Genomic DNA, 18,273 nt, shown 5'->3' with positions numbered 1-18,273 from the left:
ATTCACTGTTAATATTTTTATGGCTATATAAATATTATTCATAGATATCATTGCATCTCCTTTCTTTTGTACTTATTTCTAGAGTTAATAATTGCCTTCTTTTATTGTTTGGTTTTTATTTTTTGGTTAGAGAAAGAGAGGGATTGAGGTTTTTAAAACAATTAGGGAAATTTTGATTATAAACTGGGTATTGGGTATTAATTTTGTTCACCATGAATGATGGTGTGGTTATATATAAGAAAATATCTGTATTTTTTAGAGATGTATATGAAAATATTTAGAGGGAATATGATAAAATATTTGGGATTTGTTTAAAATAGTCAGCAAAGAGGAAAGGGGGATATACAAAGCAAGTGTGGCAAAATCTGTTAATTGTTGAATCTAGGTAGAGGGTACATAAAAGCTCAATTCTCTCTACTTTTGTGTATCTTTGAACTTTTTCCTAATTAGAGTTTGGTGTCTTGGGGCACCTGGGTGGCTCAGTTGGTTAAGCACATGACTTCTTGATTTCAGCTCAGGTCGTGATCTCAGGGTTGTAGGATCAAGCCCCACAGCAGGCTCTGTGCTCAGCATGGAGTCTGCTTGGGATTCTCTCCCTCTCCCTCTGACCCCTCCCCCTGACGTCGCTCAAATAAATAAATAAATAAATAAAATATTTTTCTCAAGAAAGGTGTCTCTTCATAGGGTTACAACAGAACCGCATTTAACAGAAGCTCATCAATAAAGTTTAGAATTGCAATGAGTGACTATGATGCGGAAAATACAACGTGAATTAGGTATGTCTATTGCCTAAAACTACACCCACATATGGACCGGCAATACTGAAGTTCAAGATCACAATCTCAGTTTCGCCACCCCCAGAATACATGACCTGGGCACCATGAATAAAACTGGACCTGGTCTCAACCCTAAAATGGGGAGGATGGGCAAAATGATCATTGGGCCTTTTCTGCTCAAAGCATCTTAACTATGGAGAGCTCCATCTAATATATGTGCCTCAGTATAAAAACTCTCCCCTGGGGATAGAAATAGATGCCGAATGGCAGACTGAAGATGTCAGAGACTCTGAACACTTAGATTCCAATAGTACCTTGGAAATCACATGGTTCATATTCGTACCCAATGTGGGGATCTTCTCTCCAGTAGATATCCATCCGGACTTGAATTCTTCCAGAAATGGACATCTCACTATTTGGTGAAGCTGTGTGTTCTTCTGGCAATTGCTTTGATCCCTAGATGAAACTTATAAATTATTTCTTTCTTGAATTGTTTCCACAGGAGCCCTTCTCCTGTTGGATAATAAATACCATCGTTTCATTATGCTAAAGAATTTTTAAGGGTTTTGGAAGCACTGAGTGTCAAATACTGACAGATAAAAATCTTTTTAATGCTAAGAAACTCACTCTATCTGTACAAAAAAGATGGTAGCAGTCTTCTTTCTTCTGATGGTTTCCTATCTCTTCAATTACTCTCTCTACTACTGTCAGGGAGGAAGACCTTCCTCTATCCTGTGATCCTTCTAGCAGGACTTGGAATCAAATTGACATGGGTCAGATTAGCAGGAGAAAAATCAAATTTAGTAGCTCATGTAGGTAGGAGGAATCCACACAGACATGGAAATTCCAAAGACAATGAGACAACAGGAAGCTTATATGGGCTCAGGAGATGGGGAGGGGCCTGAGGTCACGGAGAGGAGAAAACTCATTAGCAAGAAGGTGACAGATGTTTGGCAAAACAAGGTTGCCCTGTTATACAGAGGAGTCTCTTAGATAAAGGGGAGAGTCTCTTAATAGCTCTCTTCCTGGTACAGGCTCTTCTTTCCAACATAAATATAGGCAGTCAGTGGGGGAGACAGAGAACTTTTCTGGCATCTGTTGGGTTTTGATGACTGGAAAAAATATGAAAATAATCTTTATGCCAAAGTGGCACATTTTGGGGTGTCTGGTGGTGAATCAGTTCACCACCATCTGATTCCCCCCATCCTTGTCAGTTTCTGAATTACGGAGAAGCTAGGTGTGGATTTAGAATTCCTTTCACGGTAATTCCATCTCGGAATGCTGTACCCAGTCTACGTTCTGGGTGTCTTCCATCTGGTTGGGCCCAGACCTTCGTCTATCCTGTTTTTAGAAACTGAAATTCTCTTTTCTACCCGAATTATGCATTCAACTTCATTCACTGGATAACCCAGTTTCATTCATTGCCTATTTTCTCCTTTGGATTAGAAACCTGGGTTTCTCGGCTCAGTATTCTCCATGAGGAGCAGGCAGGCTTTAGGAATATCCGTCTGTAATCAACAGTTGTTCTAACCCTAACACTTGCAGAGAGATGTGTGTAGAAAAGCATTCACCCACTTGTAGCTTCTTTGGTCGTTTTCAGCCTTTGTCTCCATGAATGGAGATAGACGAAGGGCTCGTGCAAAACTGTATTATTATAACCTTGAAGATCAAGCTCAGTATAAAATATCCACGAACAGAGTAAATCAGGCTTATTTTGTGGGGTTCTCCTGAGCGCTAAGTGGCCTGTATTTGAGCTTGGGGCCATCCCTTCAGCTATAGATTAGAATAGTCTAGAACTCTTTGCTGAGGGAGATACTGACCTTTTCCACAGACACGCTCTTAATTCATCTTCCCCACACGATGGCTGTGAGGACATTCATCCCAACACCTGCCTTGAGGTGGCATTTTGTGAATTTCCCTAATTGACCTAAACTCCAGCCTCTTTTTGATTGGTTGAATGACGTGGATCATCCGGTATTTGGCAGCAAAAAATGTTCACATCAGAGATACTAACCTTGAACAATCTCCTCTGCTAAACTTGTCAAAACCACACGGACCATGGTATTGTTGGAGGGTTGCTTCAGAGAAATGAAGCCCATCCTTGGATATTCTGAGGATTTACCCAACTTGAGGACTGGACCTAATTTACCCTTGGACCAATCCAATCCGTTACCCAGCTTTGTATTTGACCTTCATTGCTCAGACCCTGCACAGATCAGTGTAGGCCTTCTGCCTTCTGCTTTTCTTCTACCACAAAGGACCCTTCTAGGAAACAGCCCGATGAGACTTACTGGCAAGTGTTTGAGAAAAGCTGTCAAAGATGACTTCCGTACTTACTTTCCGCAGTGTGGTCCTGGGAGCAGCGGTTTGGACATCACCTGGAAGCTGCTGAGAAACAGAGACCCCTGGGCTCTACCCTAGACCTGTGGAATCAGAATCTGCATTTTAACAAGACTCCCAGCTGGAGTGTCCGCGCGTTCGAGTGTGAGCAGCAAGGCTTTGAACCATATTCCTTTTTGCCGGGCAGCTTCTGCAAAAACCATGAAATGCGCATATTTTAGAACTTCAGGAAACTTTGGACTTTTTATTCTTTGGCTTATTTTTCGAATCCTGTTTTCCTTTCACAACTGTGGTATGAGTTTATAGGGGTGCTTCAGCTAGCCAGTGCTGGGTACCAAACCATCCCCAGACTTCGAGGCGTAAAAAACAGCATTCACTTGCTCCTGGATGCGTACCTGGGGTGGGGCTGGACTGGGACCGACAGCTGGTCTCTCGTTCCCCTTGGCATCAGCTTGGGAAGCTCAAAGGCTGGGAGCTGGAACCGTCCGATGCGTTGCTCACTATGTGTGTGAAAGTTAATGTTGGCTGTTAGATGGGAAGACAAAAGCAGCCGGGACTAAGGTGGGAGCACCTACATGTCACCTCTCCACACGGCCAACCTGTCCATATGGCCAAGGGCAAGGGTCCCGAGATAGGGAAGAGTGGGGCAAAAGCTGCATTGCATTTTACAACCTACTGTTGAAAATCAAACAGCATCACCCCTGAGGCCTTTCTTCTTAAGGACTGTCGCATGGTCATTCCCAACGAAAGGAAATAGATTCCATCTTTTTAACCAGGGAATGGTAAGATTCTGGAAGGGAGGAGAAATAGTGCTGTGGCTGTGTTTTAGAAAATAAAATGTGCTACAGTACTCATATTTTTAAAAAATTTTATTTATTTATTTGAGAGAAGGAGAGAGGGAGAGCGAATGAACGGGGGTGGGGGCAGAGGGAAAAGGAGAAGCCGACTCCCCGCAAAGCAGGGAGTCCTAAATCCGGATGTGGGACTCGATCCCGAGACCCTGGGATCATGACCTGAGCCGAAGGTAGATGCTTAACCAGCTGAGGCTCTCACTCATACTGCTCATATTTTTAAAGCTGTTTTAAATTGTTTGGGAAGGGGGGGGGCATACATTCATAATAATAAAGAATGTTTATTAGAATTCAGTAGCCCTCGGTTCTTTTTTCCCCGCTGAGCCTGTTGAACATCCTTGCTTTCTAGGAAAGTGAATAACCTGGGAGGGCCAGGAAAACAGTTAAAATTGATGGAAATTGATTTCTTGCTCCTGATGTTGGGGGCTGATTTAATCCCAGCAGCTTCAACCCAATGTATTATTTTGAATCCAAATTAGAGACCAGAGGGCCTGCTTTGCTGTCTCAAGTTTCAAGGGCAGGGAGCTCTGTCTGGAGAGTCTTGTTAAATGCAGATTCAGATCCAGCAGGCCCGGGGCTCAGGGCCCGAGACCTCCTGACTCACAAGCTTGGGGCAATGCGAGGCTGCTGACCCGTGGACCACACTTTGAGCATCAAGGCATTCGACGGAAGTATCTCTAAGATGCATGGCTATGGGAATCTCATTTGCCAGGACCTCTGCCCTGTCCCTGGATGCTAACCACAAGGAAAGTTCTATTTAGAAGACTGAGACCAGGGGTGCCTGTGTGGCTCAGTGGGTTAAAAGCCTCTGCTTTCGGCTCAGGTCATGATCCCAGGGTCCTGGGCCCGAGCCCCATATTGGGCTCTCTGCTCAGCGGGGAGCCTGCTTCCCCCCTCTCTCTCTGCCTGCCTCTCTGCCTACTTGTGATCTCTGTCAAATAAATAAATAAAATCTTTTAAAAAAAAGAAAGAAAGAAATTAAAAAGAAAGAAAGAAAATTAAAAAAAAAGAAGAAGAAGACTGAGACCAATCCCTTCCTTAATTTCTTTTTTTTTCTTTTTTTTCTTTTTTAAATTTAAATTCAGCCAGTGGAGTACGTCACTGGTTTCAGATGTCCTTCCTTAATTCTGAGAGCGAATCAGAGGCCCATTGGAGATGGCTGATTCTACCCTAAGTCTACCTGGAAAATGAGGTTCTAGCTTACTGTGTTGACCTTAAAGCCCCTCGGCCTGTGTGATGGAGAGTGGCAAGACAATCCCGTCTCATCAGGGTCGCTTGAAGCTCCCCGAGACGGACTGCAGGCCCTTCTTGGATCTTCTCTGTGGCTGTAAATCTCACCGATGCTGGGTTTTCGGACACAGACTGGGAGCTGGACTGACAGCTCTGAGAACCTTGGTCTTTCCTGGAATGTTGTGTTACCCCTTTTCCTAGCTCCCCAAACCACACTGACCGTACCTTCAAGTTTTTCGTCTGTTCCCCGGGGCTGTGCTACTCTCCCCTCGTGTTTCCCACATTCTCTACGGAAGACAGAGACAAGTCTGATCTAGTCCCAAGGCATTGTGTTCTCAAAGACCCAAAAAATTGGGTCTTTGGTCTGGATTCTATACATTTGCACTTTTTTTGCGCGAGCCGTGACCTAATGGGGGCGAAGCGCTGACCATGTGCTCAGGAGATCTGGGTATTTATCTCGGTACAGGGAGCTTGGCCATTTATTACCATACAGGAAGTGCTGTGAGCCTTTATCTTTGCCAGAGAAGTGATTATACACGTCCTACCTCAGAACACTGTGGGAGGAAAATTATTGCAAATCATAGTGCAAACGTGCTTTTAAGGTTAAAAATGCTAAACAAAGGGAAAGGTCCAGGTTGGTGGCCTAGCTGCTGCTGTGGCCATTACAGGCATGATAACAGGGAAGACATCATTTTCTCTTTTTAAGCCCAGTCTTTCTAGAAGCATGGTTCAAGGACCGGTGCCTCAGAATCACCTGGAAGGTTTTAAAAATGTCAGGTCCCAAGCTCTCTTTGGACTTTAAGTGAATCTGAGTTCCTGAAGAGGGGGTCCAGTAATCTGTCCCCTAGTGGATGTCCCCCAGGGATTCTTAGGCGTACGGAAGGTTTGAGGAGCAGGCTGTGATGGCCTCTGCCAGGTGAGGCTTCCTGGGGCAAACTGACAGACAACTGGGATTTTTCCTGCTTGTTCCCGAACCTCAGAGCCGGGCGGAGCTCTGTTCTGGTGTGTCTCTATCTGGCTCTCATTCTAGAGCTTCTCCCAGCTTCGAGCCTCCCTCCAGCTTCCACTGCTAGGGTGTGCCCTCTGGATCCCCAGACGAAATTCTCAGGCAAGTTTCTGCAGCCCCCAGGGAGTCATGAGCACAGCCTTCCCCGTCGGAGCTAGCTCTGTGGCCGTCTTGGCTACGATACACCCCATGAGTCAGCCCTGCCCGGGGAAAAGGAAGGCTCACCGACAAGTCAGGTCCTGTGGGAATCGTCTCTCCCCTTGGAGAGACGTGCAGTGACAACCTGGGCCCACCTCGGGGCTTGCCGGGAAGCCAGCGCCTGTCGGGCAATGAGCACAGAGGTGGTTCTCGGCGCTTCTCTCCTGACTCATTTCGGAGCAAAGTCGCAACATCATATGCAGGGTGTTGCAAAAATCGAGCCAGGGCACAGCAGTTCCCATCGGCCTTTGGCGCCCCAGAACCAGGGAAAACTGGCGGCCGTTCCTCGGGAGCAAGTTCACTTCGGGGACCATCGGCCACATCAGGCCTCAGTGAGGCTCAGCTTGCTTAACTTTCACAGAAAGCAGCATAGGTTAGGGAAGTGAGGCTTTGTGTCCTAGAGAAGGACCAAGCCAGCTGCCCTTGGCCTTGCTAGCAGATGTGTGCATCAAGTTCTAGCTCCGGCTCCGAATCCGAGCACTAAGATAATTCTACTTGGCTTCTTGTCCTGGAATCAATTCCTCACCCGTATATATGTTCCCATGGATGAGAGAATGTTCGAGATGTAGGTTTGATTCCAAATCACGCTCGTTCCTCTCTTCCTTTCATGGCATCTCTATGACCGATGGTCCTTGTCAGACTTTGCCAAGGGAAAGGACGGTAGAGTAATGGAGGAGACTCTTTAATCGGTTGGCATTTAAAATGCTGACCTGCTGGGTCTGTTCAGATTTGTTACTAATTCAAGCTGCATAGCTGTGTTGTCAGTGAAGTTCGATTGGCTCAGAGCTGCGACCACTTATTTACATATGGCCTATGGCTGCTTGCCCACCAATGGTAGCAAGAGTCGAGTATTTGGGACAGGACGGCAGGACCCTCAAAGCTCGAGGTATTTACCACCTGCGTTTTTACAGGTAAAGTTTGCCCACCCCTGGATTGGACGGTGAGCTTCTAAAAGTCATAGAAGGCATGGTTAGGTTACTTGTAAGGAGCTGAGCCCAGCTCTGCGCGCCTGACAGATCGATCCTTGAGTGTTTGTTGATTTCCAGAGCTGAAGTACATAGGACTTCAGAACTTTGTGGAGGGGGTAAAAAATGAAGAAGTCAAAAATGTTAATCATGCTTATTTTTGATGAGTAAGATTATGGATTGGTTTAATTGTCTTCCTTTTCCTTTCTGGATTCCTCAGATCTCCTTCAGCGAGCATTTCCTACACACACACTGTTGGGGAGGAAGACCTTTCTCTGCCTCACAGTCCTTCTAGTTGGATGGAGAATCAAACTGACATGAGACAGATGAACAGGAGAAAAACCAAGGTTAATACGTTGACCTACAGGGACTCCACACAGATATGGAAATTCCAAAGACAGGGAAGCAACGTGAGGCTTGTCTGACCTCCTGAGCTCAGGCCGAGGGGCCCCAGGACACAGAGGGGAGACCGCTCATTAGCAGGAAGGTGAAAGGAGAGGTTTGGAAAAACAGGGTTGCGCTGTTATGCAGATAAGGTTCTTAGGTAAAAGGGAGTCTCTGTTAATAGCTCTCTTCCTTTCCAATGTAAATTTAGGCAGTTCTGGGGGAGGTGGAGAACTTTTCCTGCATCTGCTGGGTTTTGATTACTTTTAACTCAAAATAATCTTTATGCCAAATGGCCCATTTTGGGGGCAACCTGCCCCCGGTCCCTACGACGCACGCTCACACACACTCCAGGTTACTTGATAGGGATTACTCCTTTAAGCAAAAGAGATCTAAACAACATGGAAATTATTTTTTGGTAAGTCAGCGTGGAAGCAGGAATAAAGGGCGAACTTTTTTCAAAATCAAATTCTAATTAAATGAAAACAGTAAGTCTCTCTTTCAGCCTTATGTCCCTGTGATATCTCTGAGTGTCTGTTAATCACAAGAAACAGTCATGACTTAGGATGATTCTATGAGGTAGTACACATTCCTAAATCCAGATCACAGTCCTTAGTAGGTGCCAGGCAATGGTATTTGCCAGATGGCTATCACTGAACTGGGTATTAGTCAGCCCTTCGTGGTTGGAAGTGACAAAAAGCTGACTCAAATAACCCAAGGCACACACATTATCGCACACACAAGCCCCAGAAGAATATAGAAGTTACTGGAAGCAGCTCAAAACCCAGTAGCTGTGCGCGTTTTTACCTTTGCTTCTCTCTATCCATGAGAGTCATTTTTCTCAAGCCCACTTACTCGACCTTGTGTGAACGATCACAGTGGGTTCCCCTAGAGGTCTGGCTTGGCTCTTGAGCTCCCTCCTGGTTGGGGGAGGGGAGGCAGAAGTATGTTCTAGTGCAGAGGATGGCGGGAAGGGCGCTGAAAAGAAAGCAAGTATCTGTCCTCGGAAGCAGAGGAGGTGGAGGCCTCACAGTCCCTGGGGGGGTCGCTTTGGGACGGCAGCCACTGTGATCGCCATCTACCTCTGATAGACATATGGTCCAACTGCACTAAGCGGGCCTGGAGGTGGCCCATAAATGTGTGTTATTTAAATCCTTAAAAGCCATTCGTTAAATGCTGATAAAATCTAGGCCTCATCTCCCTTCTTCCCCCCTCTCTTGGAGGAACACTGGAGTATGCCTCTGTCGCTCTTCCTCCAGCATTTTGCTGTCTACCCTAACCGGTTAGAATCCCGACGGTTCTCGTTAGTCATCACCTCCGTTCAGGAGGGCAGAAGCTTGAAATGGTCCCCCAAGAATCCACCCCAGTGCTGCTGGGCGTCATTCACCCTGATGGCTCGCTAAAACGCTGATTCCTAGGCCCCATCCCTGCAGCGTCTGAGTCAGTAGGCCCATGAACTTGCATTTCTAACAAGCTCCCCCGTAGCACTGGTGCTGTGGGTCCATGGAGCATACTTTAAATAGCACTGAAATAGTCCGTGCCTCAAAACCCATGTTTCCATAGTAACTGCAGAAACTCAACGATTTTCACCTGGGGGCAATTTTGCTTCCTGGGAGACCATGGGCAACGTATCTGGCACTTGGCACTTGTAGGTTTCTGGAGATACATGTTATTGCCACTACTTGGAGAGTGGGGGTTGGGGCTACTGGAATCTAGTGGGTAGAAGCCTGGGGTGCTGCTTAGCATCTTATAAAGCACAAGACAGCTGACCAAGAAAAAATTATCTGGCATAAACCTGTCAATAGAGGTAAAGAAAGCCGACTTTAGTCCTTGGGGTCAACCCATGGATGGAAGATGAAATTTGCCAGCAGTTTTGTGAATCTTTTACCATTCCCTAAAAGGCAGCATCAGTAAAAAGGTGCCCCACATCGTGTATCATCAGGGAAATGCTGATTAAAGCAACGGTGAGATACCACCACGCACCTATGAGAATGGCCAAAATCGAGAACACTGACAGCACCATATGCTGACGAGCATGTGGAGCGACAGGAATTCTCACTCATTGCTGCTGCGAACGCAAGATGGTCCAGCCACTTTGGAAAACAGTTTGACAGTCTCTTGCAAAATTAAGCATACTCTTACCATATGATCCAGCAATCACGCGCCTTGGAATCCACCCAAAGGACTTGAAAATTTATGTCTGCACAAAAACTTGCACACAGATGTTTATAACAGCTTTCTTCGTGATCGCCAAAACTTGGACTCGACTTCCGTAGGTGAATGGATCCATCAACTGTGGTATGTCCAGACAATAGAATATCATCCGGCTTTAAAAAGAAATGAGTTCTCAGGCTGGGAAAAACCATGGAGGAACCTTAAGTGCACATTACTAAGTAGGAGAAGCCAATCTGAAAAGGCTACATACGCTAGGATTCCAGCTATATGATATTCTGGAAAGGGCAAAACTAGGGAGCCAGTGAAAAGATCAGTGATTGCCAGGGGTTGGGGGGAGAAAGGCACGAATAAATGGGATGTAGAGAATTTTTAGGGCAGTGAAACTACTCTGGTACTATGATACTACATATGAGACTATGATGTTGGAGGCTTGTCTGTTATACATTTGTCCAACCCCGTAGAACGCACACCGCCAAGAGCAAACCAGAATGCTGTAAGGTGAACTGCGGACTCTGGGTGACAATGACGTGTTGCTCCACATTCATCATTTGTAACAAATGTCCCACTCTGGTGGGGGACGTTGCTCCTGGGGGAGGCTGTGCATATGTAGGGTAGGGGCTATGGAAAATCTTTGCTCCTTCCTCTCCATCTTGCTGTGAACTGAAAAGTGCTCTAAAAATTGTACTATAATCTACTTTCTTTTGCAGTCTTGAAATAAAGGCTGCATAAGAAAGCAGATTATAGTGCAATCGGCTGAACATCTGTTGTTTTATATTGTGCTTACCTCCTCGTATTACCAGCCTGGCCCCTGGAGGCATCTGAATTTGCAGCCATCTGACCTAAACCAACCTCTTTATGGGTGAGAGAGGAGTGAGGAGATGAGCCAAATAATTTGCCCAAGGTTCACCGGGGAAACCAGACTTGAAATCCAAGCCTGTGACAGTGGTCACAATGCCAGTGTGAATCAATAGACACACGCCAACACTCTCTAGTACATTCAGGTAACGCCATATTATGCATTCATTCATTCATTCTTTCATCCGTCATTCCCCATACACAGCATTCTTACTTGCGTGCGCGCACACGCGCACACGCACACACACACACTCAATTAAATGCTTCAATACATAAATCAGAGATTCTCATGTATTACCTAATAGGAGCATTGGACACGTGACATATCTGGCCCGTGATATTTATTTAACATCCCTTCCAAATGCTTAAAGATAGCGATGTTCCAGCAACAAGTTCTATTTTGGAAATACCAAATTGAAACTTGGAACTTATTATGAGACCGGATGGCTCTTCTATCTATCAATACAGAGTAAAAACAGCTGCTCTCCTAAAAATGTGTGAGCTGCGGCCAAACCATTTCTCTTCCGTTCAAAGACATTTGACCCTATCTAGGGTTGTTGTTGTTGTTTTTTTTTTACCTTTATCATTTTAGCATTAAAAGAATTGTAAAAAACAAAAACAAGAGCAATGAGCATCAACAAAACCACAGAACAAAAATATTCCAAACATTAAAGAGCAAAGAATGATGCTAAATTACACTTGAGTGCTGCCTCCAGGAAAGGGTTTGGCAAACCATGGCCTGCACGTCAAAGCCAGCCAACCACCTGTTCTTATAAATAAAGTTTTATTAGAAGACAGCCATGTCCGTTCCTTTACATATTTTCTGTCACTACTTTCATGCTACAGTGGCAGGATGAAGTAGTGCAACAGAGACCTTATGGCTGGTAAAGCCCAAAATACTCACGATCTGGCTCTTTGTGGGAAAAGTTTATCAAACCTGCCCTTGATGCTCTATTGGGTTGTACCGTATGAAATTGCCAACATTTGGCAGTTTTGACCTATACTTTCATATGCTTCTCTCTCTCTCTCTCTCTCTCTCTCTCTCTTTTTTAAAGATTTTTTAATGTATTCATGTGAGAGAGAGAGCACACAAGTGAGAGTATGGGCAGGGGTGAGGGTCAGCAGGAGAGGGAGAATCAGACCCCCCACTGAGTAGGGAGCCCAACATGGGGCTCCATCCCAGGAGCCTAGGATCATGACCTGAGCTGAAGGCAGACGCTTAACCAACTGAGCCACCCAGACACCCCTTGTAAGGTTCACTCTCAAAAGCAAAAGATATTATTCCACTGAAAAAGGGCATCTTTTTCTTACAGGCCAAAGTTTGTAATGACTCTTAGACCATGAAACAGAATTTCACAAATGGCCATGTTTATGAATAAAATCACTTCCTCATCTAAACCATAAAATAAAAAACATCCTTCCTTTTCCCAGAAAATGGAGAAAGACTAGACTGCCTCACTGGCCTTGAAACAGAACTTTCTAGTGAAAAATTTTGCAGCTCTCTGTAAACAGATCTGCTCTCCCTCACCTGTAAAATCTCTCTCAATGGCAGTTAGTCATTCCTAAGGACTTGTTCTTAACTCCCTCTGCCCATGCCATTTTATGCAATCGCTTATGTCTATGTTTCACTTAAGAGATGGTACTAATATGTTTGCATAATGTGGGTCGCTACAGGTCATGGCTCACATAAAAGAGTAAGCCTCCGCTCAGAAGGCCTCAAGTTACACCACACCCATAGCTGTCAATTTCCATCTTCCTGTAGAAATACGCAGCATGGTGAGAGGGAACGAGCTTAGGCATGTGACTTAGGCCAACTGACTTTGGAATTCTGGCACTACCTCTTACCACTATATGAACTTGGGCAAGATTTGTAGCTTTGATGAGCCTCACTGTGAAATGGGGATGGATGCCTATTTTGCAGAGGTTGTTATAGGGCTTAATAATTATGTGGGGGGCACCCAGGTGGCTCAGTCGATAAAGTGTCTGACTTTTGATTTTGGCCCAGGTCATGATCTCAGGGTTGTGAGATCGAGTCCTGCATTGGGCTCCATGCTATATGTGGAGACTTCTTAAGATTCTCTCTCTTCCTCTCACTCCTCCCCTCCCTACTCCTCTCTCTGTCCCTCTCTCTAAAAATAATAATTTTTATTATTGTTATTATGTGAGCAAAGCACCTGACAATGAGCAAATTAGTTGAACCACATAAAATCACTACTCCCCAAAATGGCCATAGCATGTCATTTGACCTAAAGTTGTCCCTGTTGGGATTGGTTCCCATTATTGTGTGTACATGAGCCAGGCCCAGATAAAGTAGACATGGCACTGTGGCCACCTAGAGCTTCCAGTCAGGGTCTGGGCTAGGGTGAGGCCGGGAAGTCACCCAAGGCACAAAATTTAAGAGGCACTCACTGTCAGGCACAGCCCCTGTACTACCACGACTCTGAGAGTGTGTGCTTTCTTGTGTTTTCCTCCCGAGACATCTCTCTTGACCCTCCGTAGTTCCAGCTCTGAGAAATTCCTCATCTCCTTAGCTCAGGTGCTTTGTGCCTCTCCCTAACCTGAAAACCATCTCTTGGGTGACCCTTTAATAACTAAGGGATGAATGAGTCACAGCAAATTGTAACATGACACCCTCCGCAAGATGCTTGCTTTAAGAGAGGATTAAAATTTTAATTAAAAAAGAACTAAGGCAGGATTTAAGCCATGACTTAGTCAGTGGAACAGAATATCACAGGAGACCAGCAGCCTGCGGGGATCCTGAAAACTCTCTCACTTGCCAGATAGTGTTTCAAGTCACCCCGCAGGTCCAAGCACATAAACATGTTGCCACAGGGAAACTGATGCACCAGGGACTTCAAATGTGTCTTGAAGAATAGCTACATGGTCAGTTAGATGAGAAGGAAAAGAAAGCATTTTAGCACGACTGAAGGCACATTCCAAAGGGTCCCTTCCTCAGTCTTTCCGTTTTTCCTTCTCCAAAAATGACTTGATATGATAAAGGACTCCTGTGGTATCCAACTTCCAAGATGGCCCCTGGTGATCCTCCCCTCCTGGTATTCATGCTCCTATGTAGTGAGTCCCCTCCCACACTGAATCAGGGCCGATCTGGGTAACCAATGGAATATGATGGACGTGAGCGTATGTGACTCTTCAGGTTAGCAAATAAAGGGGATTGTGCCCACTACTTTGTTCTCTGAGAGTGCTCACTCTTAGAGAAGACAACCACCATGTCATAAGGGTTTTCAAGCAGCCCTTTATGAAGAGGACCACGTGCGAAAGGAGCTGAAGTGCCATTCCAACAGTCAGCACCGACTTACAAGTCAAGTGAGCGTGCCATCTTGGAGGTGGAGCTCCCAGTCCCAGTCAAGCCCTCATATGACTGCAGCTCCAGCTGACCTCAGTCTACAACTTCCTGAGAGACCTTGAACCAGAACTAGCCCAGTCTACTGTTCACAAATTCCTGACCCACAGAAAATGAGTTAATAAATATTTCTTGTTTCAAGCTGATAAGTTTGAACTAACATGTTACATAGCAATATGATTAGGATTCAGACAAAAAAAAAAAAAAAAAAAGCCAAACCGAAACACCTCCTTAAATGAGTCAGAGAAGGAAAAACAACACGATAGAACAATAGGCGAACGACTTGAAGAGACAGTTCACCATAAAGAAATATCCAAATGGCCCGTAATTGTGTTTTTATACACTGAACATGTCCCCCTAAAATTCACATGTTGAAACCTCATCCCCAACATGGTAGTAGTTGAAGGGGATAGTATTTGAAGGGCTTTGAGAAGTGATTAGGTCGTAAGGGTGGAGCCCTCACGATTGGTATTAATACCCTTGTAATGGAGACCCTGGTGAGCTCCCTCACACCTTCTTACACAGGTGCACACCGCGAGAAGACGGCTGTCTAGGAACCAGGAAGCCAGCCTTCTTCTCCAGACATCAGATGTACCGGTGCCTTGCTCTTAGACGTCCAGTCTCAGAACCATGAGAAATAAGCATCTATGGTTTATAAGCCACTCAGTCTATGACGTTCTGTTATGACGGCTTGAACTAAGATCGAAATTGGTCCCAAGAAATGGGGTTGCTGCTATAATAAATACTTTAAAATGGGGAAGTGGCTTTGGAACGGGATGATGGGTAGAGGCTGGCAGAGTGTAGTGTGGCGTGCTAGGGACAGCATGGATGGCCAGGAATGGGCCATTTTGGGGCAATGCTGAGCACCCAGAAAGGAAAGAGGAGCAGGTGTGCAGAAAGCTTCAGACTTGGAGAACCTCGAACCCAGAACAGAACAGCAGCAGGAATATGGATGCGAAAGGCTGATGGCGTCTTGGCCAGAAATAAGAAACGTGTTTTCGGAAACCGGAGGAAAGGCTCTTGTTATAAAGCAGCCGAGAACATGGCTGAGTGTGTTCATGTTCGAGTGTTTCATGGAGGGCAGACCTTGCCAGCGACGCAAGCAGAGAGGCAGCTGAAGCTGTCAGTGAGGCAGGCGTCGAAGGTGCTGCTGGGCTCCTCCTGACAGCGCTCACAGCACCCCACTGGAAGAGGGAAATGACTTCAAGACAGAATTGTTACACGAAAAGGAAGCAGAACCTAAAGACTGGGGGGAAATTGTCAGCTTATCCATACTGCAGCAAAGGGGATGTGAAGGGTGTTCCCTGGCAACCTAGATAAGGAGGTCAGTGTGACTAAGCCTTCTCTCCAGAAGCTGGGAGCTGCTTCCAAGACAGTGGAAGAATGATGCCCAGGGCAATTCAGAGAGGCTCAAGGTGGCCGCTCCCAGAGCTCCCCCAACACCCCACTGAGTGTCAGGGATTGGGGGGGCACCCAGCACCTGCAAGGCCCTCAGCACTCGCTGCCCCAGGCCACCTCACCTGGCAGGCTGTGCTCCCCTCACTCTGGCGCCCCATTCCTTGGCTGCCTCTGTCTGGCTCTGGCACGGGGGCAGGAGGTGGGTGGCAGCAGCTGTCCCTCTAGAGGCCGACGGCAGCAGATGTGGTGGCCTCTCCCAGAAATGCCCTTTCAACTAGTCTGGAACCATCTGTTAGTGCTGGTGAGGGATGCACCCAGCAGACCCTTTCTGTCCCCTGCAGGAAGGTGACCTTGGCTGAAACAATCCACTTTTTGCTAGAAAGTTCCTTTTCTCACCTCTTTCTGCCTATGAAAGCTTCCATTTTGTACAGCTGCCTTCAGTTCCTTTCTATCTGCTGGAAAGGATGCCGCCTGACTTATGTATTGTTGAATAAAGCCAATGAGACCTTTAAAATGTACCCAGTTGAATTTTGGTTTTTAACGCCGGCAGAGCCTCAGGCCTGAGACAGAGGTGGGGACCCAGGCCCGGAACTGCCGTGGGCGGCGTCCCCAAGCTGTAGGGTGATGCTCCCCACACACCGAAGCCCTCTGCGGCAGGACCCTTGAATGAGTAGCCGGGACACACTGCGACAGGGCGGTCTCGCCGCATAGTGTTGAACTTCAGTGGGGAAGGGGACTGGGGGTGGCATTTCTCTACTTTGTAATCTGGATGCAGATGACATGGATGTGTTCAGTTGGTGCAGATCAGCCTCAATGTGAAAACAGATTTTGAAAGCACCCATTTTCCATGATGTATTAGAAGGTGAGAACCTTCCAGTTCAGACCCTGCCTGCCATCCATAGTTCTGAAGTCCAGGTTCAAGGTGAAGTCACGTTTGGCTGCCTGTTCCTCTAATTCAGTGGTGAGCAAATTTATAGTTGGTAGGCAAAATCTAGCCAGCCATTGTTTTTTTGTAAATAAAGTTTTATTGGGGCACAGACACATCCATTTCCACAAGTGCTATCTGTGGCTGTTCTGACCAGACATCGGTGGAGCCGAGTGGTTGTGACAGAGACCATTTCCTTGGCCCACAATGTCAACAGCTGTGATTGATTGAGAAGCTTCTGATAGTGCTGCATTTCTCACCTCTTCATCCTCCCTTCCCCTGGCTGGAGGCTGTGGATGGAATGCACGTTATCCAAGTGCAGACAAGTCCCCCGATGCTTTGGACAAAGAATAGTTGGGGCCAGGACCTTGCTGGCCATTGTCCTGCCATTCCATTGCCACATACCCCAGGTTTTCCTGCAAGGTGCGCCCCGAGGTGGAACTATCAGACTGTTCATTTGGCTCATGACTAAGGTGCTCCCCGGGGCGTGATTGAATCTGACAACAATGGCAATTCAATTCAAGCTCCTAAGCAGAAGGAGAGCTGTGACTGCATAGTTTTTGGAACAGGACATCTGGATGAGATCGTTTTGATCGCTAACTTCAACTCCACTGTAGCACAGGATCAGAAATGGGCTCTGGGTTCTGATAGCTTTGTTTTGTTTATAGCCAAGAGTTTGTGACACACGCCAGGTGTTTGGCGATTATATCTTCCTGAATGCGGTCACTTCTATGGAAATACAAAAATCATTCACTGAAAAATTGTCACTGCCAGACAGGTTCCAGATGTTCTTTCTTCTGAAGTATTTTCTCTCCCCCGTCTATAACCAGCTGTCTTTTCGGCATCGTTTTTTCCCTTAAGAAGGGAGTCATTGGAATGAAAGAAAACACTTTCATGAAGGATCATCCTGTAGTTAGAACTCTGAGTTTCAGCTGAAAAAGTTGGCCAGCTTGTCTGCATTCTTCCAAGGCTTTGCTCTGTGACCTTGGGCTTGCTTAGCCTATCTGGTTTTCCATCTGTACAAATAAATGTTTTAGTTCATGCTCACTGGATGTTCTCAACTGATGTAGCGAATGATAGTTGTCCATGAAGTTCTTTCAGCTGTCTAGGTGGACTAGAGATGGAATTAGCCCCTGTGACAAGGGCCAGTACAATTCTACTGCCAGTACTTTGTGATAAAGAAGAAAGATTAGTGTCCAGACTTGGTCTTAACTTGCGCAGTCTTGTGGAGTGATAGTCCTTGTGTGACTTCACATACCTAGGGGAGGTGAAGAAGAGTCTGGGTCAGGAGAAAAATCCACTTCTGGGAGGGAGAAATTGTACAGAAGCACAAAGGGAAAGGCCTTCTAAAAGTATTTGTTATTTTTTCTTTTTCTTTCTTTCTTTTTTTTTTTTTTGCTTGTATTGGTTGAATGTTCAATTAAACCAGAAACATATATTCAACAATATATAATATTTCAGCCACTATTAGGAACCCACCTTGTGAGATACACAAGCTTTCAGATGAAGAAACCACAAGGGCAAATTCTATCTACACCTGTTACCGGATATGTGATCTGGGGGAACATACTTAGTTTATCTGAGCCTTAATTTTCTCATTCAAAAAATGGAGATTATCATCCATTATCCACGCATCTCTTAGCATTGCAGGGAGAAGGAAATGAAATAAAGGATACAAAGCACGCAGCAGAGCGCCTGGAAAGAAACCAGCAGTAAATCTTAGCCATGTGATTGTTGTTGTTATGTTAAACCGGGTTTCACAATTGAATCTACTTTTGTTAAGAAACAATTTCCAAAACATAGAACACA

The sequence above is a fragment of the Lontra canadensis genome, unplaced genomic scaffold, assembly GCF_010015895.1.
Source record: "Lontra canadensis isolate GAN:19392208 unplaced genomic scaffold, GSC_riverotter_1.0 scaffold68, whole genome shotgun sequence".
Classification (NCBI taxonomy): Eukaryota; Metazoa; Chordata; class Mammalia; order Carnivora; family Mustelidae; genus Lontra; species Lontra canadensis.
The sequence above is the reverse complement of the archived record's forward strand: the minus strand, read 5'-3'. Positions refer to the sequence as shown.